This window comes from Coffea arabica, chromosome 2c (genome assembly GCF_036785885.1).
Source record: "Coffea arabica cultivar ET-39 chromosome 2c, Coffea Arabica ET-39 HiFi, whole genome shotgun sequence".
NCBI classification, from domain to species: domain Eukaryota; kingdom Viridiplantae; phylum Streptophyta; class Magnoliopsida; order Gentianales; family Rubiaceae; genus Coffea; species Coffea arabica.
The window spans coordinates 35,986,892-36,011,451 of NC_092312.1; the positions used below are offsets into that span (position 1 = coordinate 35,986,892).

The 24,560-nt window shown below is 37.3% G+C and overlaps 1 non-coding gene and 1 pseudogene across 1 annotated transcript; one reads left to right on the forward strand and one right to left on the reverse strand.

Moving 5' to 3' along the window:
- Positions 1 to 18,873: 18,873 nt before the first annotated feature.
- LOC113720302 (trimethyltridecatetraene synthase-like) lies at positions 18,874 to 23,411 on the reverse strand (annotated as a pseudogene).
- On the forward strand, positions 19,481 to 19,587 carry LOC113687442 (small nucleolar RNA R71). Its single transcript, XR_003447759.2, has one exon. It is a non-coding gene; the product is annotated as a small nucleolar RNA R71 (small nucleolar RNA).
- Positions 23,412 to 24,560: the final 1,149 nt, after the last annotated feature.

The window sequence follows — 24,560 nt, forward strand, 5'->3', positions numbered from 1 at the left end:
TTCCATTTTTCCTTTTTTTTTTCATTTTTCATTTTTCTGCTTTTTCTTTTTTTTTTCTTTTCAAAAATAAAATAACGAAAATAAACAAAATGCCAAAAGATTGAATTTAAGAGGAATGAACGTATTTTGTGAACCATTTCCCTTTTTCTTCTTTTTTTTTCACAAATTTTACGTTAAAACTTAAAATTAAAACTAAAAGCTAAAACATGAACAAAATTAATATGACAAAATAAAACTAAAAATAATTAGCAAATAAAATATAAATAAAAAGGTAAAATGAATAAAAATAAAATAACAACTGAAATGCAGACAATCTAAAACAAAATCATGAATTAGATGCAACATACCAATTATTTAAAATTTGGTGTCTACAGTGATCAATCAATAACAAGTAATCACAGCTACACAAGTAGACAAGTTAATACAAGATATAACAAGTCTAAATCACATTCAATTCATATTATTTAGCCATAAGTTTCATCTACTCCCTAGATAAAGAAAATTAGCTACTCATGAATGATTTAACAATCAAACTCACAAGTTTATTAATGCAAAACATCATAAAGTACAAGTATAAGAAAAATAAAAGAAAGCTTAGCCAATTGAAGGTGAAGCTCTCCAATTCCTGCTATGCTCTTGCACAATATGATTACAAGTGAAAACTCCCAAAAAAAAAATGCTTCTCCAAGAACTCCTATCTTGAGAGAAAAATGTTACAAGATGAAAAACTAGCTACGTATGGTAATGTCCTCACCTCTCCCCTGTGTTTCTGCATAAAAAGTGGTAGAAAGTCTATTCTTCTCCTTCATAATTTCCTCCACTCAGATTTTGTAAAAAGAAGTCAAAGATATGATGTTTCTTTTTGTCTACACTCATTTGGTCTTCTCTTTTGTTGCAAAAGCATGTGCCACCCGTTTCTGTCCCTCAAAATAGCTGGAAAAGTTGTGAGAAAGGTAAAGAAAAATGGTTGTGCCACTTGCTGAGGAGAGAGGTAGATCCGAGCCATGGATTCGAGGAGTGAAAATGGATCCGAGGACTTTTCATGATGGATCCGAACTCAATCTTCCTGACCTCGGATACACTCCCCCAGAAGTACAGACGAGGGCTCGGATCCCTCTTATACACACCGAGCCGAGCTCGGATCCGTGTTGAGCAATTTTCCAGTTTTTCACTTCTTCCTTTTTTCTACATTTTTGCTCCCAATTTCTTGTGTACTTTGCCCTTTGGATGACCCTTACATTTCTTTCAGTTTGTGCATGAATTTCATACATCAATAACTTTCACAATTTCACAAAATTAACGCATTAATCCACTCAGTTATCAAGTTTTGAACCCTTAAACAATATTTAAGTAATTATCACCAAAAGAGTTCAAATATGGCTTTAATCTTCTCAAAACATACCAAAAATTCATGCCAAATTTGTACAAAATGTACGTTAAATATTCACTTATCAAATTCCCCAACACTTGAATCATTGCTTGTCCTCAAGTAATTTTACACAAAACTTACTTCAATGATTCAATAGATAAAACAATATACGTACTTTTGTCAAATTTAATTCCTCAAAATCCTAGAAACCAATCATTATGCCATTTCTCAGATTACACTAAATACTCATAATCTTCAATTAAATAAAAATAATTATGCCTTAATTTCAACAAATTCAAATCAATTCTCTCATTCTATCCTAATTTCACAAATAAGTAAATCACATAATCAATTTTATGGCCTTCCTCATCCCAAAACTTATCAATTAAGAGGGATTTATTCACATTTCATCTTATCTAAATAGTGAAAACATCTTTTTACGCGAAAATCAACACTTTTAGGTGAAAATTCCCGGTTACTCAACATTTCACTTATTTAAATTGCTAAGTATACTCTTAATTCCAATACCTTTTTACGCGAATGTCGACATTTGTAAATGCTAACTCCCGGTTACTCAGTATGTGAATCATTGGAGTAGAAAAGTAATATTATTAATCTTTTTTTTTACATATAATTTCTTTTTCCCTCTAAGTATAATTAAAGGAATAATTTGGCCTCGTCTTTGACTATATCAATCACTTACTTATAAAATTAAGTAAAAATGATAAATATCATTAATCTTGCAAAATTCTAAGCATAATTTTTCTTATTTAACCAAATATACTTTCTAAAATGTATAAATCCTAATTGCATAATAATTCATTCTAAGCCAAATAAGAATTAAACTTTTCCAAAATACACATAGCATTTTATCCAATGGAAGAATTAGACACTTAAAATTTTAACATTTTAGCCATTTAATTGGAAGAATTGCAATGAAATATTGAAAAATATTTTAGAAAAATTTTGACAGAGTTTCCCCATAAAAATGGATGAAACTCCCTGCCAACATCCTCAATTTCACAAAAATTATCCTCATGACAATATCTCCAAATATAATTCCAACATTTTTAAGCCATAAACAACTAAAATCATGCATTTCAAGACACAATCACCCATAAGATAAAGTAATCCCTCCCTCACACTTAAAATTTACAATGTCCTCATTGTAGAGTTCAAATATGGCTTTAATCTTCTCAAAACATACCAAAAATTCATGCCAAATTTGTACAAAATGTACGTTAAATATTCACTTATCAAATTCCCCTACACTTGAATCATTGCTTGTCCTCAAGCAATTTTACACGAAACTTACTTCAATGATTCAATAGATAAAACAATATACGTACTTTTGTCAAATTTAATTCCTCAAAATCCTAGAAACCAATCATTATGCCATTTCTCAGATTACACTAAATACTCATAATCTTCAATTAAATAAAAATAACTATGCCTTAATTTCAACAAATTCAAATCAATTCTCTCATTCTATCCTAATTTCACAAATAAGTAAATCACATAGTCAATTTTATGGCCTTCCTCATCCCAAAACTTATCAATTTAGAGGGATTTATTCACATTTCATCTTATTTAAATAGTGAAAACGTCTTTTTACGCGAAAATCAACACTTTTAGGTGAAAATTCCCGGTTACTCAACATTTCACTTATTTAAATTGCTAAGTATACTCTTAATTCCAATACCTTTTTACGCGAATGTTGACATTTGTAAATGCCAACTCCCGGTTACTCAGTATGTGAATCATTGGAGTATAAAAGTAATTTCTTTTTCCCTCTAAGTATAATTAAAGGAAGAATTTGGCCTTGTCTTTGACTATATCAATCACTTACTTATAAAATTAAGTAAAAATGATAAATATCATTAATCTTGCAAAATTCTAAGCATAATTTTTCTTATTTAACCAAATATACTTTCTAAAATGTAAAAATCCTAAGTGCATAATAATTCATTCCAAGCCAAATAAGAATTAAACTTTTCCAAAACACACATAGCATTTTATCCAATGGAAGAATTAGACACTTAAAATTTTAACATTTAGCCATTTAATTGGAAGAATTGCAATGAAATATTGAAAATATTTTAGAAAAATTTTGACAAAGTTTTCCCATAAAAATGGATGAAACTCCCTGCCAACATCCTCAATTTCACAAAAATTATCCTCATGACAATATCTCCAAATATAATTCCAACATTTTTAAGTCATAAACAACTAAAATCATGCATTTCAAGACACAATCACCCATAAGATAAAGTAATCCCTCCCCCACACTTAAAATCTACAATGTCCTCATTGTAGAGGAAGGTAAAAGAAACTGAAACTTCCCTCAAATAGGTGGTGATGCAATTTGAAGCCCTTAATCATCACGATCATCCAATTTCTGTCCAAAATGAGACAACAAGGGTACCAAACACCATAAGTAGCACAAGATGATTCAAATAAAAGAAAAATAAAATCTACAAAGTTTGTCTTAACAAAAGAAAAGAAAAATAAAGAAATAAAAGATCCAATCCGCTAAGTAGCGTCAGGGCTGCTCGGAATGAAGGTCTACTGCCTCCTCGACTCCATGAGGACCCTGTGAGGTACCACTATGGCCTTCCTCCTGATGAGGTGTCGGAGTAGGGGACCGTCGGATATGGAAATGATCCTCGATCGCACGAAAACGGCGATCATGTCGGTCGAGGCGCTCAGTCATCATCCGCTCCATCTGGTCAATGCGCTCAACAACTCGCGTCTCCATATAGCAAATAGCATTGAGGAGCCCTTGCCACTTGGAGCGCGGTTGAGGAGGTGATCGCGGAACCGGAGGAGGAAGAGTCTGCTGTGCCTCCGTCTCTTGAGTTTCTGTGACGGCCCCACCTCCCCCTAAGGCGTACCAAAGGGTTCAGCGGGTCGCCTGCCCAACTCTTGCCGGGACTCACTCACTCACTACAGTCCTCCAATGAAGTATAAAATAAATCTCAAATATTACATTCAAGTCTCCAAGAATTACATATCACGAGTACCAAAAAGTAAAACCTAGAAAAACTGATAACTACAACCACCACGCCAACTATATACATCTTACTCGTCAACTTTTAACAAATACAAATTCAAGTATTCTATAGCTCAAAATCTAACCACCTTCCCGAGCGATCCCCGCGTCGGCCCCCTGCTAAGGAAACCAAATGGAACGGGTAAGCTATATGTTTAGTAAGTAAACAGGGGTAAAATCATAAATTTCACATATAGATAAGCAACTATTTTACAAAAGTGTCAAGTCAAGTGCAAAAGTAACAATACAAAGGAAGGATACAGGTTGGCTCCAAAGCCAAGTAATTTGCCATGCGTGACCTCCTGCCGACACTCCGTCGACCATAAACAAGGTCTGTAGAACTCCACTTGTACTCCCACCTAACACCTTATCACCCTCACTGGCCAGTCACCTCACAAACTTGCTCGAGCGAACGAAATCACAAACTTGAGCTTGAGTCACAAGCTCGGATCACAAACTTGGTTCATAACTTGAACCTACAAACTTGATTCACATTCTCAGTGAACCGGATTCACAAACTTGGTGACCTCCGACTAGGCTGGACTGACTTCAACCAAACCCTAACCGGCTCGAATAGTCCAGCTAGGTCTTGAGATCGACCTCAAACTCACAAACTTCACAAAAGTACCCGAAAGTCACCCCGAGCTACAAGCTCGAGGGTTTTAGTTCCAAAATGGTTCATATACATATGCCATGTACAAATACGTGTGCAAATTAGGGTTTAGGTCGAGTGCGATAAAGTACACCCTCGCCAATCGTACCCTTTTCATACATATCAAAACACATAAGCAACGAACGCATAAGAATGGCCTGAATACTTACTCAAAATACAAAAATAGCACAAGAGCAAAAATCACTTCGTGCGTGTTAGCTAGTAGTGGGCCCCACCGCCTAGCTCACCACAGTCTGAAATAGAAGATTGCATCACATAATATCACAAATGGCCACTAACATGCTCAAAACAAGCAAAACGGCAAAATCGGCACATGCAAATGCGGAAACGGCAAAATGGACACGCGCGCGCGCACGGAAACGGCCAGATCTGCCATCTCAAACCGTTTTGATCAAACATTAGGCTAGGAATGTCGGATCAAGATGGGTTCGAAGATACGAGGAAGGGCTACAATTTTCATGAAGACACCTTAATCTAGATCTGAATGGAAGCAGGTCGAAATTATGGAAAACAGTACTAGAAATTTGCGTCTTAGGGTAACGAACAGGGTCTGTTTACTGGACCATAACTCACAGCTCACAAATCCAAATCAAGAAATTCTAAAAGCGTTGGAAATCTAGGACATAAGGCTATAACTTTCATGTTCTGACCAAAAGCTGAATCAATACAGAGCATGGAGGAAAATGGGTCCAAACATTCCTGTCAGAACTGTCCAATTCGAAGGCAGTTCTGACAACCGATCTTGTTTCCGCCATAACTGGAGCTACGGGACTCGGATTTGGATGAACTTTATACCGTTTCAAAGCTAAGACCAAGATCTACATTTCTTATGAAGATATCAACACTCAGTTCGTACGTTATCAAAACGGATAAAACATGGACAGAAGCAAAATTCAAAAACGTACACAATCCAAGGTACAAAATAGGTGCAAGTGTTGTGGCTATAACTTGGGATACGCTGATCCGTTTAAGGTGTTCTTGGTGGCGTTGAAAAGCTAAGACAGAGTACTAAAACTTTCAAGTTTTGGCAAATGACAAAATCAGCACGGATCATAGTGAATAAACACAATCAATTGGATGAACTGTCCAAAACGGATCACTGGAAATATCCTAGGGCAGTGAGGGTATTTTTGTCCTTTCACAGGCTAAGTTGCTCCGATTGAGCTGAAATTTTGTAGGCAACTATAAAACACCATTCTCTATAACTTTCATGTTTTGTACCAAGCCTAATTCAGCCTCTAACATGGAGCACTAAAATCGGACAGAACAGGGTAGCTTGGTTTCCAAATTCTGAAATTTGCACCTTTACTCTATAAATTCATATCTAACAAATGCTCTATCATCAAACCCACCAATTACTAGTTCAATAACATCAATTAAGAGGTAGATAACCATAATCAAGGCTAAAAATATAAACCCTAGTTAAACATCCCAACATACCATGTAACCCATGAAATTTTTCCCATAAATCCATCAAAACTATAACTTTAAGCTTCTAGTTCACACATATAAGAAGTAAAGGGAAGTTTCTTACCAAATTTGCCTTAATCCTTATATCAAAAAGCTTCCAAGACCTTCCTCTTCCCAAATCACTCCACCAAAACCCTTAACCTTCCTTGGAGATCAACTTTTGTGGAGGAATTTGCGAGATTATCGGTTGAAACTCAAGATTGAGGCTTGAAATTGAGGTGCAAGGTGAAGTTTTTTTCCTCTCTTGTTTTTCCTCTCAAGAATTTCGACCAAGACTAAGAAAAGGGGAAGAAATGAGGAAATTTTGGTCAAATTTCTGTTTTATGAAGGTTAAGACAAGTTGGTCAAAGTCGAACTTCCATAGATGCCTTGACACTTGTTTTCTTTCTAGCATTTTCTCTCATTTCTCTTGGTCAAATATTGTGGCTGATGTATGAGATATTTTGAGGGTCAATTATCTAAAATAAAATGAGAAGATTAAGGTAATAAAGTATGGGTCAAATGGTGTGTTTACCCGGTAACAAACGGTACCCGTCGGTTCGAGCCGATTTTCCTTAAATCACCCGTACTAGGGTTTTTTCTTCCTATTCACTAACTTTTTATTATTGCATCTAATCACATATTATTTCTCACCCAAAAATCACTCTTGAGCACCAAATTTGATCCTTGCTCCGTACCGAAAAATCATCCGGCAAAAAATCGCAAAAACCCTAATTTGCTCCAATCTTGAAAACGAAAAGTGAAACCCTACTTTTTAGGTTCATTTGCACTTATTGATGAATGATTGAGTAGTAGGATCATATTAAATGAATAATTTCCAAATAAAAGGAATTTTAAGAAAAGTGTGATGAATTTTTCAATTCCATAGAATAAAATTAGGGTTTTGAGTCAAATATGAGGGATTTAAACATAACCTGCTAGTTACAAGTAAACTAGGGTTTTAAAGTACATGTAAGGTTTCTAGTTTTGTTAAAATAAAACAATGTTTTAAGACAAAAATAAAATAAAGAAACCGTAATCCTTTCTTTGAGATTAAACAAAAATAGTATCCTAAAATTTGGGGTATTACAATCTCCCCTTCTTCAAAGAATTTCATCCTCGAAATTGCAATCAACGAGTTAAGGGTTGGAATACCCGAAATAATGAAAAGATCAAAAGGTGTACATGTATATACAAGTCACGCCAAAATATACACAATATAATGCATCATATACACCAAGGGACATTTCAAGTTAGACAAAGTCAAGTGCAGTAAGTACTATATATGTAGGTATTAACATACCACAAGTAAATGACATGTAGGGACAATGCAAGGGCAAAATGAAAGAAACGCGACTTGTCGTCCAACACTCAGTGAAACCACCCCCGTCCGGTTTCTTGCTCCACTTCCCAAGGTGCCCGTTGATATCTTGTACTCACTCTAGCCAGACAAAGCATGTTCAAGTTCCCAAAATGCTAGTCTCAAGTACTTAGCAGCGCCTAAACTCTGGAGTACTCAGGCATAAGAATCCGAAATAAGATAATTCACATTTCGAGCTGCAGTCCCAAGAGTAAACCATCTACAATCGAAATTCCTACCTGACGTACCTATCTATGGTCCTCAGATACCATGAGAAAGATTTAAAGCCTATAACATTTATGATCCATAACTTTTGCTCGAACGAACACTTAGTCCTTCATACTTATCCGCCACATCATCCAGGCTCACTCTGCGCAGAGACCACGCGAAGCAGCTATAGGTTTTATCCCTCAATTGCTTACTTTCAAATCAAATCAAATCAAATCAAATCCCACAGTCTGGCATCCTAAATTTTAGCCTAGGATACACTACAGAGATCTGAACCCTAAGCTCTGATACCACCTGTGACGGCCCCACCTCCCCCTAAGGCGTACCAAAGGGTTCGGCGGGTCGCCTGCCCAGCTCTCGTCGGGACTCACTCACTCACTACAGTCCTCCAATGAAGTATAAAATAAATCTCAAGTATTACATTCAAGTCTCCAAGAATTACATATCACGAGTACCAGAAAGTAAAACCTAGAAAAACTGATAACTACAACCACCACGCCAACTATATACATCTTACTCGTCAACTTTTAACAAATACAAATTCAAGTATTCTATAGCTCAAAATCTAACCACCTTCCCGAGCGATCCCCGCGTCGGCCCCCTGCTAAGGAAAACAAATGGAACGGGGTAAGCTATATGCTTAGTAAGTAAACAGGGGTAAAATCATAAATTTCACATATAGATAAGCAACTATTTCACAAAAGTGTCAAGTCAAGTGCAAAAGTAACAATACAAAGGAAGGATACAGGTTGGCTCCAAAGCCAAGTAATTTGCCATGCGTGACCTCCTGCCGACACTCCGTCGACCATAAACAAGGTCTGTAGAACTCCACTTGTACTCCCACCTAACACCTTATCACCCTCACTGGCCAGTCACCTCACAAACTTGCTCGAGCGAACGAAATCACAAACTTGAGCTTGAGTCACAAGCTCGGATCACAAACTTGGTTCATAACTTGAACCTACAAACTTGGTTCACATTCTCAGTGAACCGGATTCACAAACTTGGTGACCTCCGACTAGGCTGGACTGATTTCAACCAAACCCTAACCGGCTCGAATAGTCCAGCTAGGTCTTGAGATCGACCTCAAACTCACAAACTTCACAAAAGTACCCGAAAGTCACCCCGAGCTACAAGCTCGAGGGTTTTAGTTCCAAAATGGTTCATATACATATGCCATGTACAAATACGTGTGCAAATTAGGGTTTAGGTCGAGTGCGATAAAGTACACCCTCGCCAATCGTACCCTTTTCATACATATCAAAACACATAAGCAACGAACGCATAAGAATGGCCTGAATACTTACTCAAAATACAAAATTAGCACAAGAGCAAAAATCACTTCGTGCGTGTTAGCTAGTAGTGGGCCCCACCGCCTAGCTCACCACAGTCTGAAATAGAAGATTGCATCACATAATATCACAAATGGCCACTAACATGCTCAAAACAAGCAAAACGGCAAAATCGGCACATGCAAATGCGGAAACGGCAAAATGGACACGCGCGCGCGCACGGAAACGGCCAGATCTGCCATCTCAAACCGTTTTGATCAAACATTAGGCTAGGAATGTCGGATCAAGATGGGTTCGAAGATACGAGGAAGGGCTACAATTTTCATGAAGACACCTTAATCTAGATCTGAATGGAAGCAGGTCGAAATTATGGAAAACAGTACTAGAAATTTGCGTCTTAGGGTAACGAACAGGGTCTGTTTACTGGACCATAACTCACAGCTCACAAATCCAAATCAAGAAATTCTAAAAGCGTTGGAAATCTAGGACATAAGGCTATAACTTTCATGTTCTGACCAAAAGCTGAATCAATACAGAGCATGGAGGAAAATGGGTCCAAACATTCCTGTCAGAACTGTCCAATTCGAAGGCAGTTCTGACAACCGATCTTGTTTCCGCCATAACTGGAGCTACGGGACTCGGATTTGGATGAACTTTATACCGTTTCAAAGCTAAGACCAAGATCTACATTTCTTATGAAGATATCAACACTCAGTTCGTACGTTATCAAAACGGATAAAACATGGACAGAAGCAAAATTCAAAAACGTACACAATCCAAGGTACAAAATAGGTGCAAGTGTTGTGGCTATAACTTGGGATACGCTGATCCGTTTAAGGTGATCTTGGTGGCGTTGAAAAGCTAAGACAGAGTACTAAAACTTTCAAGTTTTGGCAAATGACAAAATCAGCACGGATCATAGTGAATAAACACAATCAATTGGATGAACTGTCCAAAACGGATCACTGGAAATATCCTAGGGCAGTGAGGGTATTTTTGTCCTTTCACAGGCTAAGTTGCTCCGATTGAGCTGAAATTTTGTAGGCAACTATAAAACACCATTCTCTATAACTTTCATGTTTTGTACAAAGCCTAATTCAGCCTCTAACATGGAGCACTAAAATCGGACAGAACAGGGTAGCTTGGTTTCCAAATTCTGAAATTTGCACCTTTACTCTATAAATTCATATCTAACAAGTGCTCTATCATCAAACCCACCAATTACTAGTTCAATAACATCAATTAAGAGGTAGATAACCATAATCAAGGCTGAAAATATAAACCCTAGTTAAACATCCCAACATACCATGTAACCCATGAAATTTTCCCCATAAATCCATCAAAACTATAACTTTAAGCTTCTAGTTCACACATATAAGAAGTAAAGGGAAGTTTCTTACCAAATTCGCCTTAATCCTTATATCAAAAAGCTTCCAAGACCTTCCTCTTCCCAAATCACTCCACCAAAACCCTTAACCTACCTTGGAGATCAACTTTTGTGGAGGAATTTGCGAGATTATCGGTTGAAACTCAAGATTGAGGCTTGAAATTGAGGTGCAAGGTGAAGTTTTTTTCCTCTCTTGTTTTTCCTCTCAAGAATTTCGACCAAGACTAAGAAAAGGGGAAGAAATGAGGAAATTTTAGTCAAATTTCTGTTTTATGAAGGTTAAGACAAGTTGGTCAAAGTCCAACTTCCATAGATGCCTTGACACTTGTTTTCTTTCTAGCATTTTCTCTCATTTCTCTTGGTTAAATATTGTGGCTGATGTATGAGATATTTTGAGGGTCAATTATCTAAAATAAAATGAGAAGATTAAGGTAATAAAGTATGGGTCAAATGGTGTGTTTACCCGATAACAAACGGTACCCGTCGGTTCGAGCCGATTTTCCTTAAATCACCCGTACTAGGGTTTTTTCTTCCTATTCACTAACTTTTTATTATTGCATCTAATCACATATTATTTCTCACCCAAAAGTCACTCTTAATCACCAAATTTGATCCTTGTTCCGTACTGAAAAATCATCCGGCGAAAAATCGTAAAAACCCTAATTTGCTCCAATCTTGAAAACGAAAAGTGAAACCCTACTTTTTAAGTTCATTTGCACGTATTGAGGAATGATTGAGTAGTAGGATCATATTAAATGAATAATTTCCAAATAAAAGGAATTTTAAGAAAAGTGTGATGAATTTTTCAATTCCATAGAATAAAATTAGGGTTTTGAGTCAAATATAAGGGATTTAAACATAACCTGCTAATCACAAATAAACTAGGGTTTTAAAGTACAAGTAAGGTTTCTAGTCTTGTTAAAATAAAACAATGTTTTAAGACAAAAATAAAATAAAGAAACCGTAATCCTTTTTTTGAGATTAAACAAAAATAGTATCCTAAAATTTGGGGTATCACAGTTTCCGCTTGTGGTTCAGTGTGAGGCGGAGGCTGAGTGGAAGTCGATGCTTCTCCTGTGTCCCGGACCAAAGCAACTCCAAAATCCGTAGAAATACCCAAGGATTTGAGTATTAAAGCATTTACCTCCTCGGCCGACCTAGTTACCACTGCTCTCTCGGTTCCAAGAGGAACCTTGAGCTTCTAAAAAACGAGGGATAGCAGTCGAGGAAATCCGAAGCAAGTCTCGCCGGCCCTCATGCAAGCTGTGGTCCGCATATAACTAATAATAATGCTGGGTAGAGAAATACCGGTCAACTGCCTACCCACTCCATGTATCATCTTATCCAGAAAATAGAGATCGCTATTTCGGATCTCCCGTTTGCCACTCCTTTTCGGCACCACATTAAAGGCAAAAAGATAGAAGATCAGGTAGTACCGATGCTCAAAGGAGTCGGCATATACCGTGAGTTTTTTCGAACTTCCTCGCTCACGGTACTGTCCGTTTAGACGTCCCACGGCCTCTCCCACTTGCCAAGGGTCTCGAGCCTTGAACTCCTTGGTTAATTTGACATATTCGCCTTCGTCTTTGAGTTTGACGAATTGTCTCAGTGTATCTCGATTGAGAGCCACTCTCCTGCCTCGAACCCACGAGACGATGATGTTGCTACTGTGGCTCTGTTTGTTTTCTACATTGGCGTAGAACTCCCGGACACGGTTGGGGTAGTAGTGCTTGGGCAATTGAAGGATGTTCTCCCATCCGAGTCTCTTGAATACTGTCAAAATGTGGTAATGCGCATCCACCTCCGGTGCCAAGTGTTTCTCACTAATGATTTCTTTGTCCAGGCCGGCTTCGTACCACTGTTGATTCTCAAGCGATGTGAATCGTGTGGTATCGTAGTCCGGAGGTGGCTCATCACGGCTAGTAGACGCGGTCTTCCGGCGAGAACGAGGTGGCGGCTTTGGCGAAGGAGATTCTTCTTCAGGCGACTCCTCTTGCAAGGAAGGTGTGTGTTCCTCACTTGAAGAAGGACTAGGAGTACGAATGTGAGACCTCCTTGTGCGAGCCATAATACCTATACAAAAACAAGAGGAACGTTCATTAGAAATCGTATAAACTTGCTCACACATATTAAATATGAATTTAAAAAAATTTCGGCAGATTTTCCCCTTGAAAAAGGGCTAAACTCCTTGCCAACATGTACCAAAAAACACAACCAAAGATCCTATTTAACTCATTTCAAGCTCAATTGCATAGTTTCAAGTAGAATCGTCATCAAAGAAATGAATCATTTGAACCTTAACTATTATTTCAAGAATGTATATGCCAATATATTCATAATTTTAACCAAGAATCACACCATAATTGACTATACCATTCTTAATAAAGTGCATACAAATGAGCCGTAAGTTTGCCAAAACAATTTGCAAACTAACTCTTAGAGAAAAGAGAATTCAAGCAAAAAGGTTTGAATGTACTTAACTCAATTATAAACACGCTCTTTTACCCAATAGAATGTGATCTATTTGGCATATCATTTTCACTTGGTACAACAATAACTTATACTCCTCAGAACAAGTTCATTCATTCAATGAAAACGAACATTCACAAGTCTAAATCACTAAAATGCTCAAGCCCAAAAATTGAGAAAATAAAAAGTTTTCAAAAATATCACTAAATCCACAATTCACTCAATACTAAGTATAAAAATAATTATAACAGCTAATTTAAGCACAATGTAGCACAATTGTATCAAAAATTTTCAACAATTAAGCTATTAGCAAAATATATTGAAAAACTAAAAATATGCAAAAATAGGAGATATAAAATGTCAAAGAAATTCAAAATTTGTTATCTCAAATGGATGGAGTGATGATGGAAGATGACAATGATGCAAAAATGGAGAACAACCAAGCCCAAATTCGACCTCAAATTGCAAGATTTCAATTCGGCCCTAATTTGCGTCTTGAAGATCACAACCCCTCAATTTGATGTTTTTGATTCGAAATTGTTGAGGGTTAATGCTCACAAGAGGTTAGGGAAGGTTTCTATTTGAAAAATTGGGAATTTTATGGATGAAATGGAAGATTGGAGGAAAGGGGGTAGGGTTTCGGTGAAAAGAAGAATAGGAAAGCTGGAAAATTGAGGAACCGAACCCTCGGTTCCATACATATCGCGAACCGATCCGAGGTCGGATCATTTTTGGAAGGCCTCGGATCCGACAAGGCTTGGATTAGTCCCAACAGAAACACAGACGAGCCCTCGGATCTATCTGGATTGGAATATTTACAAGCTCGGATCAATTGATCCGCGGTCGGATCTGTCTGGCTTTTAGGATCCGAGCTCGGATCCTTATTTCTCTGCACTAATTGCAGAAACTGCAATTTTTCAAACTTTTTCTCCCTTTTCCGGCCAATTCCAAATCACACATTTGACAAACTTTTTATCAATTCTAACCTCCCACGCACATGTAACATACCATAAACACAATATCCAACCTCTCAAAACACATCGAACACATTTTCATTGAAAATCGAGGTGTGAGGTTCTTTGATCATTTTTGCATTTTTACATCAAAATGGCATTTTTGGGCATTACATGCATATCAAATGAGTCCATGAGCATTTATAACCATGTTATCACCGCAACTCACTTAAATATACTTGAAATGCACAATGTATATATATGCATAGGAATTTTAAGCACTTAAAACACAATTTGGTAAGAAAACTCCCTGCCAACATGTTCTTCAAGTGCACCTCCAAGATGGATGATAAAACTCCCGCATCTCCTACAAACAAGTGAAATACATCTAATTAGTCAATTAAATTACACCAAAATGTAAGAAACACAAAAACACACAAATACACTATTATTATTGGGTTGCCTCCCAACAAGCGCTTTTGTTTATAGTCGTTGGCTCGACTCTCCTATAACTTCTTTAATTCTCCATTGCATTTCCTAAGGAGTAAATTACTCCTTTAGGAACTTTTTCTCCGGCCAAATAGAGCTTCAATCTTTGGCCATTTACTTTGAATAGAGCACCATTTTCTCCTTTTATTTCCACTTCTCCATAAGGAAACATACGAACCACTTCAAATGGACCAGACCATCGAGACTTAAGTTTTCCAGGGAATAATTTAAGCCTTGAGTTAAACAACAAAACCTTTTGCCCTTCATCAAAATGCTTAGGAAGAATGTGTTTATCATGCCAAAATTTCACTTTTTCTTTGTAAATCTTGACATTCTCATACGAAGTCAACCGCAATTCCTCCAATTCGCTTAACTCAAGCATTCTCTTTTCACCTGCAGATTTAAAATCAAAATTAATAGCTTTAACAACCCAATAAGCTCTATGTTCTATCTCCACTGGTAAATGACACGCTTTCCCATAAACAAGCTTATATGGAGACATTCCTAACGGCGTTTTAAATGCCGTTCTATACGCCCATAAAGCATCTTCAAGCTTGTTCGATCAATCCTTTCTTGATCGGTTTACCGTTTTCTTCAAAATGATTTTAATTTCCCGGTTGGCCAACTCTGCTTGTCCATTAGCTTGAGGATGATAGGGAAATGACTTTTAATGCCTGCATCCATATTTAAGTAACAAAGTGTCAATAATTTTACTACAAAAATGCTTACCTTCGTCACTTATTATTGCCTTTGGGACTCCAAACCTACAAAATATGTTCCGTTTAAGGAACTTAAGCACAACTTTAGCATCATTAGTTTGTGAAGGAATGGCCTCCACCCATTTAGAAACATAATCAATAGCTAAAAGGATGTACTTATTATTATATGAACTAGGAAATGGTCCCATAAAATCATTGCCCCAAACATCAAATAATTCAACTTCCAAATATGTAGTCAAAGGCATTTCATTCTTTCTTGAGATATTACCGGTTCTTTGGCATTGATCACAATTTTTAACCCAATTTCTAGTATCTCGGTATATAGTAGGCCAATAAAATCCGGATTGCCATATCTTTGCTACGGTTTTAATAGTACTAAAATGACCTCCCGTTTCAAGAGTATGACAATGCATTAAAATGCTATGTACCTCCTCCTCCGGAACACATCTTCTAATTATTCCATCTGCACAATGTTTGTAAAAGAATGGTTCCTCCCAAAAGTAATGTTTAGCATCATTTAGGAATTTTTTCCTTTGATGAGAATTCAAATTATTTGTATCACTCCACTAGCTATAAAGTTAACTAGATCAGCATATTATGGTGACTTATAAATTGCCATTAAAAACTCATCTGGAAATTCTTCTTTAATGGACGAATGGTCTTCTTGCGGCATGTTCTCCAGTCTAGAAAGATGATCAGCAACTAGATTTTCGGATCCTTTTTTATCTTTGATCTCCAAATCAAATTCCTGCAATAATAAAATCCATCGAATTAGTCGAGGTTTTGCATATTTCTTATTTAACAAATATTTAAGTGCTACATGGTCGGTATAAATGATAACTTTAGATCCTACTAAGTATGATCTAAATTTATCCAATATAAAAATCACTGCTATCAACTCCTTCTCTGTTGTTGCATAGTTGACTTGGGTTTCATTTAACATTTTACTTGCATAATAAATGACATGAAGTCGTTTATCATGTTTTTGTCCAAGAACAGCCCCAACTGCAAAGTCACTTGCATCACACATCAATTCGAATGGCACGCTCCAATCCGGTGATGCTATTATGGGTGCAGAAACAAGTTCCTTCTTCAACCTATTAAAAGCAAGTAAACACTCATCATTAAAGTGAAAAGGAATATCTTTTGCAAGTAATTCACATAATGGTTTAGCAATCTTGGAGAAATCCTTAATAAACCACCGATAAAATCCCACATGTCCAAGAAAGCTGCGAATGCCTTTCACATTGGTCGGTGGAGGCATTCTCTCAATAACCTCTATTTTGGCTTGATCAACCTCAATACCTTCTGAGGAAATTTTGTGGCCTAGCACAATACCTTCACAAACCATGAACTGACATTTTTCCCAATTGAGTACAAGGTTTGTTTCTTCACATCTCTGCAAAATTAGATCTAAATTGTTAAGACAATCATCATAAGTAGATCCAAATACAGAAAAATCATCCATGAAGATTTCCATAACTTTCTCATTAAAATCAGAGAAAATTGCCATCATGCATCGTTGGAAGGTGGTCGGTGCATTGCACAGTCCAAAAGGCATCCTTCGAAATGCAAAAGTACCGTAAGGACAAGTGAATGTAGTTTTCTCTTGATCTTCCGGTGCAATGACTATTTGATTGTATCCTGAAAAATCATCCAAGAAACAATAAAATTCATATCCGGCCAATCTTTCTACCATTTGATCAAGAAAAGGAAGAGGAAAATGATCCTTTCTAGTAGCTGCATTCAGTTTTCTGTAATCAATACAGACTCGCCAACCAACCACAACTCTAGAGGGAATCATTTCATCATTTTTACCATGTATTATGGTTATCCCCCCTTTCTTTGGCGTTACATGAATAGGAGAAATCCACACACTATTAGAAATTGGAAAAATTATACCTGCATCCAACCATTTAAGGATTTCTACTCTTATCACTTCCTTCATGTTTGGATTTAACCTTCTTTGAGTCTCAACCACTGGTTTAGAATTCTCTTCCAATAAAATCCTGTACATACAAATAGTTGGACTAATTCCTTTGATATCAGAAGTTGTCCATCCTATAGCCTTTAAATGCTTTCTCAAGACACGTAAGAGCTTGTCTAATTGTTCCTCATCTAATGCTGAATTTACAATCACAGGCAGTGTCTCTTTTTCTCCAAGAAACGCATATTTGAGGTGCTTAGGTAGCTGCTTAAGCTCAAGCTGCGGTGCTTGCTCACATGATGGTGGAGGTAGCCCTTTGCTCAGTCCTAACGCCTCATATGCATTTCTCCTTTTATAAGGAACCTGTGCCTGCAAAAATTCAGTCATTTGTTCAATTTGTTCCTCTTGTATACCTATACCATTAAGACAAAGTTCAAGAGAATCATTATCAAGATTAACTTGACTCATTTCCAATGTCAATTCATCACATATGTCAACCGAATAAACATGGTCGGTAAAAGAGAGATATTTCTCCACTTTACTCAAATCAAATTCTACTTCCTCTTCATCGATTTGAAACTTAAACTTACCTCGTTTGATATCTATTATTGTACCTGCAGTGGCCAGAAATGGTCTACCAAGTATAATGGCTACATTTACATCTTCCTCCATATCTAAAACAACAAAATCAACAGGAATAATGAATTTCTGCACTTTAATGAGCACATTCTCCAATATGCCCATTGGATGTCTAATTGACCTGTCAGCCAATTGCAAGGAAATGTTAGTACGCTTCAACTCTTTCAGCCCCAATTGCCTAGCCACAGTTAAAGGGATCAATGACACACTTGCACCAAGGTCACAAAGTGCTTTAGAAAATTTTACATTACCGATAGTGCAAGGAACTGTGAAACTCCCTGGATCTTTCAACTTGGGTGGCAATTTGTTTTGTATGATTGCACTACATTCTTCCGTTAATGCAATTGTTTCACTATCTACCAACTTCCTTTTCTTGGTCATTATCTCCTTGAGAAACTTTGCGTATGAAGGAACCTGTAAAATAGCATCCACAAAATGAATGTTAATATGTAATTGTTTAAAAATGTTGACAAATTTCTCAAATTCTTTGTCATTTCTTGAAGGCTTCAATCTTTGAGGGAATGGCATCGGTGGAGGAATTGGTGTTGTATCTCCCATTTGTGGTTCATTTTCCTCCATCATTTCTTTCCCTTTTTCTTTCTTGCTTTCCTCTCCTAACTCACTCAATTTCTTATTTTCTCTTTTTTCAAACTCTCTTCCACTTCCAACTACCAGCGGCTCAACTAATTCTTTACCACTACGGAGGGTTATAGCCTTCACATGCTCCCTTGGGTTCATTTCAGTCTTGCTAGGTAAATCCCCTTGGTTGCGATTATTAACTGCATTAGTAATTTGGCCTAATTGGACCTCAACATTCCTGTACATATTGGTGAGTTGGTCCATTCTTCCCTCAATTCTTTCAAACCATTAAGTAGTGGCACTAGCTAACTTTTCAATTTTATCATTTGATACATTGGCTAGCTTTTCAATCGCCAATTCCCAAGCTGGTTTGGACGCATGCAGTGGTTGCTTTTGTTGAAAACCCGGTGGATTAGCTGATCTTTGTTGGTTCCCTTGATCTTTCCATCCAAAATTCGGGTGATTACGCCATCCTGGATTATAAGTATTGGAGTATGGATTGTTTTGGGGTAGATGGTTGTAATTGTTGAGATATTGAACCTGTTCACTGCTAGAACACATAAAATCATCATGATCTCCGTCGCAAGTGGTACAAGATGCAACAACTACTCTTTGATTAGAACTAGGACCAACTTGCCTATTAAGCATCTTAACCACATTATCCATTTTTGCACTTAACATATTCAAGATATCTACTTCGAGCATACTTGCGGTTCTCCTTGTATTACCTCGTTCGTTTGCCCATTGGTAGTTGTTAGCAGCCATTTCTTCAATCAATTGCTGAGCTTCCTCAGCTGTCTTTCCTATCAAAGCTCCTCCCGCTGCAGCATCTACATGCGTCTTTGTTGGATAGGTGAGACCATTGTAAAATGTTTGGACTACTAGCCAATCGGGTAGACCATGATGAGGGCATCTTCATTGCAATTCCTGATAACGCTCGCAAGCTTCATACAATGCCTCTCCTTCCTGTTGAGAGAAACTAGTTATATCCATTCTCAATTTAGTAGTTTTTCCAGGTGGAAAGAATTTATTAAGAAAAGCCTTAGCTAATTCATCCCAAGTGGTAAAAGTGTTTGAAAGATGAGATTGTAACCAAACCTTAGCCTTGTCCCTTAATGAAAATGGAAATAATCGAAGTTTAATTGCATCTTCACTAACACCATTAAACTTAATTGTATCACAAATTTCAAGAAATGTTGACAAGTGAGAATTTGGATCTTCGGTAACATTACCTCCATATTGAGATTGTTGTACCATTTGAATCAATGATGGTTTTATCTCAAAGTTATTAACATTTACCGTTGGCCTTACAATGCTAGTCTGAGAACCTTGTGCTCCCGGTAAAGCAAAATCTCGCAGAATTCTCCTATTTGATTCATTTTCTGCCATTTCTTCCTCAAATTGTAATTCTATCAAGATATCTTCTATTGGCTGCCAAACCTCTTGTTCCTCTTGATGTGATGTATTCCTCCTTTGTCTGTGTAATGTTCTTTCTATTTCCGGATCGAAATGTGCAACTCCTCGATTTGATCGGTGCATACACTACAAACAAAAATAAGAGAAATTTTGCAATTTTAATTCAACAACTTGAATAAAAATAATGAAAATATCTAAATTAATAGAGATGATTAGGCCCTAATATTGCCGCTCCCCGGCAACGGCGCCAAAAACTTGACGGGATTTTTATATCAATGCAAGTTCAATTCCGATTTTATACCCGTTGGAATGCAAGTATATAGGTCGCAATTGTAGTACTAGATATGTATCGGGTCGATTCCACAAGAAGCAAATTAAACAATTACTAAACCCTTATTTTCGCTATTATTTAAACTTACAATTAATTTGAGCAGAGAAAGTCTAATGCTGTAATCTACAAATCTGATATACAAATCTTGTTTAACAAATGCTGAATGCAAATAGAGAAATTTCACTTAAGAAAGATTCTAGGGATGTAGATTCCACTTATGGCATAAACAACACAAATGAATGGATTTACTTCTTGCTATTATTCTTGTTTAACCAGAGATTCATTTCCAAAGTTTCCAAATCTCATTTTCATGATGAAATGGCCTAAAGCAATATAGATTTCCCTATTTTCATGGTGAAATACTACTACTACTCTATTTTCTTTCATGAAATACTAAATAATCTACCTAAGTGTATCTCTATTTTCGTAAACATACAACTCAAGCTCTACTCATGTGTTTCCATTGTTATTACCAATTCTCATCGAACAATAACAACTATAACCAAGCTATTGGTGATCAATCAATAACAAGTAATCACAACTACACAAGTAGACAAGTTAATACAAGATATAACAAGTCTAAATCACATTCAATTCATATTATTTAGCCATAAGTTTCATCTACTACCTAGATAAAGAGAATTAGCTACTCATGAATGATTTAACAATCAAACTCACAAGTTTATTAATGCAAAACATCATAAAGTACAAGTATAAGAAAGATAAAAGAAAGTTTAGCCAATTGAAGGTGAAGTTCTCCAATTCCTACTATGCTCTTGCACAATATGATTACAAGTGAAAACTCTAAAAAATGCTTCTCCAAGAGCTCCTAACTAGAGAGAAAACTTGTTACAAGATGAAAAACTAGCTACGTATATTAATGTCCTCACCTCTCCCCTGTGTTTCTGCATAAAAAGTGGTAGAAAGTCTATTCTTCTCCTTCATAATTTCCTCCACTCAGATTTTGTAAAAAGAAGTCAAAGATATGATGTTTCTTTTTGTCTACACTCATTTGGTCTTTTCTTTTGTTGCAGAAGCATGTGCCACCGATTTCTGTCCCTCAAAATAGCTGGAAAAGTTGTGACAAAGGTAAAGAAAAATGGTTGTGCCACTTGCTGAGGAGAGAGGTAGATCCGACCCACGGATACGAGGAGTGAAAATGGATCCGAGGACTTTTCATGATGGATCCGAGCTCGGATCTTCCTGACCTCGGATACACTCCGCGAGAAGTACAGACGAGGACTCGGATCCCTCTTATACACACAGATCCGAGCACGGATCCGTGTTGAGCAATTTTCCAGTTTTTCACTTCTTCCCTTTTTCTACACCTTTGCTCCTAATTTCTTGTGTACTTTTTCCTCTGGATGACCCTTACATTTCTTTCAGCTTGTGCATGAATTTCATACATCAATAACCTTCACAATTTCACAAAATTAACGCATTAATCCACTCATTTATCAAGTTTTGAACCCTTAAACAATATTTAAGCAATTATCACCAAAAGACTTCAAATATGGCTTTAATCTTCTCAAAACATACCAAAAATTCATGCCAAATTTGTACAAAATGTACGTTAAATATTCACTTATCACATGTAAAAGATTGGCCAAAGTAGATTGGACAACCTTAAGGCCTAAACTGTACCCCGGGCACATTCTTCTTCCAGAACCAAAAGGCAACAACTCGTAGTCTTGCCCTTTTACATCAATTTCCTTTCCAATGAATCTGGCAGGGCAAAATTCCTGAGGGTTTTTCCACAATTCGGGATCCCTCCCAATTGTCCAAACATTAACGAGAACTCGAGTTCCCTTCTGGATATCATACCCTGCAACATTGCAATCTTCGCGGGCACATCTTGGCACCAGCATTGGTGCCACAGGGTGCATACGCAGTGTTTCTTTAACAATAGCTTCTACATAAGGAAGGTTTGGGATGTCCTTCTCTGTTACCCATCGGTTCTCCCTGTCAAGTTCTTGGATTGCCTTTTCGAATAATTCTGGCTTTTTCAGCAACTCCGAAATGGCCCATTCGACTGTCATCGCTGAGCTCTCGGTTCCACCAACAAGTAGGTCCTGGAGTTCATTCATTATTCGAAAACATTTCAGTGCAATTATTAAAAAAATATATATATTAATTACAAATAGAACCACTATACCAGAGTGAATGCCTTGACTCCATGCCTCTCCAGCTTCACCTCTAAAGTCTGATCCTCCGCAAGGTCCAGAAGGACGTCCACCATGTCCTTGCTTACACGATTCTGTTCATCATTCGTCATCCTGGCCGCGTTATGCTCATCTAGGACATGCTCTAGAAACCAGTCGAATTTCTTGCTCAGGGCTTTCAGCCTCTTAATATACCCCTGCAAATCCAAGAAATTCAGCCAAGGTATCGAATCACCAATGTTAAAGACTCCATTCAGCAAAAGGAGCTCATCCGTCATCTTCACGAACTCTTCCGGTATGACGATTGAGTTCTGATCAGACTGGTCCAAGTATCTTTTCCCCAACACCATCTTGCTAATCACATTCAAGGTCATAGTTGTGAGGTGATCTTTCAACAAGACAGGCTTGCCTAAGGATTGGAACAGCCCCAGAAGAAGTGAATTCATTTCTTCCACCCGAATATGTTCATAGGACTCGAGTCTTTTTGCGCTGAACAATTCCATGAGGCACATCTTACGCACCTGGCGCCAGTATGGTCCGTAAGGGGACCAAAGAATGTTAGAGTAGTTGTAGCCGGTATACTTTCTGGCGATAGTTTTGGGCCTATCAGCAAAAGTGGCGTCCATGGTCTTGAGGAAAACTTTCGCCATCTCCACGGAGGAGCCGACCAGAACGGAGAAGGAGCCAAAACGGAGGTGCATTAGGGGACCATATGTTAGGGATAGTTTATGGATTGAACGATGAGGGAGGGTGCCAATGAGGTTTAAATTTCCAACGATAGGCCAGGGCTTTGGACCTGGTGGGAGGTTGAGTTTTTTCTAATGAAAACGCCTGCAAAGGAGCGCGATGACCATCGTTGCAAGCCACGTGGCTGCGTAGGCGGCCCAACTGGTGGTGGGTGTGAAAGAACTCCCCATTTCTTTTGGTGTGTGTGTGTGTGTGTGGAATGGTGTTTTAATGAGCATGGAGCCTTGAAGGGGTGCTATATAAAGTAGTGGAACTGGCCGAGTAATTAACTACTACTGCCAAGAACGCATTGTTTACTGTTATGAAAGGTCTGTTGGCAAATGGTCAATTGAAATGAACTTATATTCAATTTAATTTAAACAATTAATCAACATACTAAACTTTTGTTTGCTTGCTCGTTTTTAACATTTTTGTGGCATGTTTTGAACGAGAGCTTGGGCCATCAGCTGAGATGCGTTGGGTTTGATAGTGCCTAAGCCGCTCAAGAAATTGTGGTGCATGTTGCACATGCTTTGTGGTGATCAAGGGGCATTAATTCTTTCACTTGTATAGTTTCGATTGTGGACTACATAATTGAATATGTTTCAGATTCCTGAGTCCTATCCTTCCATGCCCTGTAGAATGCAATTAAGCATTGGAGAATTAATTAATACTACAAAAAAACTAAAGCATATCCTGAGGCTGGTTTCGGCGCTATAGCAAAGTTGGTGAAACAACCAAAATTGTAATGATGATTTTGATGAAAGTTTCGCTTTAGGTGCATGATAGCAGCCAAAATGAGCCCATTATTCCAATGTATATAGGTACTGCTTGATGCAAGAATGCTGATTGTTGTCGAAAACCAAGAAAATCCTTCACTCTGTATGGTTCTGGTAACTATAGCAGCTGTTCAATATGGTTGATTGAAAATTGAGATCAACCATATGTATACAATTCCAACAAGTAGGTGTAACCTCTGATGTGATTGATGTAGTCATCTCATCTACTCCATAGAACTTAGGAAGTCACAGTATTGATAATAAGTTGAATCCGGTCCAAGCAAGTCTTTTCCTGAAGCAAGTATTTCTATTTCATTCTTGTCCACAAGGAAACAGCTTAAAGAGCTATAGCAGTACGAACACTAGCGTCTTGGGAAAAAGTAATTAATGGAGCAAAAAGTACCAAAGCACTAGCACAATAATACTACTACTAAAACACTAGGACAGTAATACTACTACTAAAACACGATGTAAAAAAATGGGTTGTTGTACTAAGGGTGTGTTTGTTTGGATGTAAAATGTTTTCTAGAAAACAACTTTGATATTTTCCAGAAAACATCT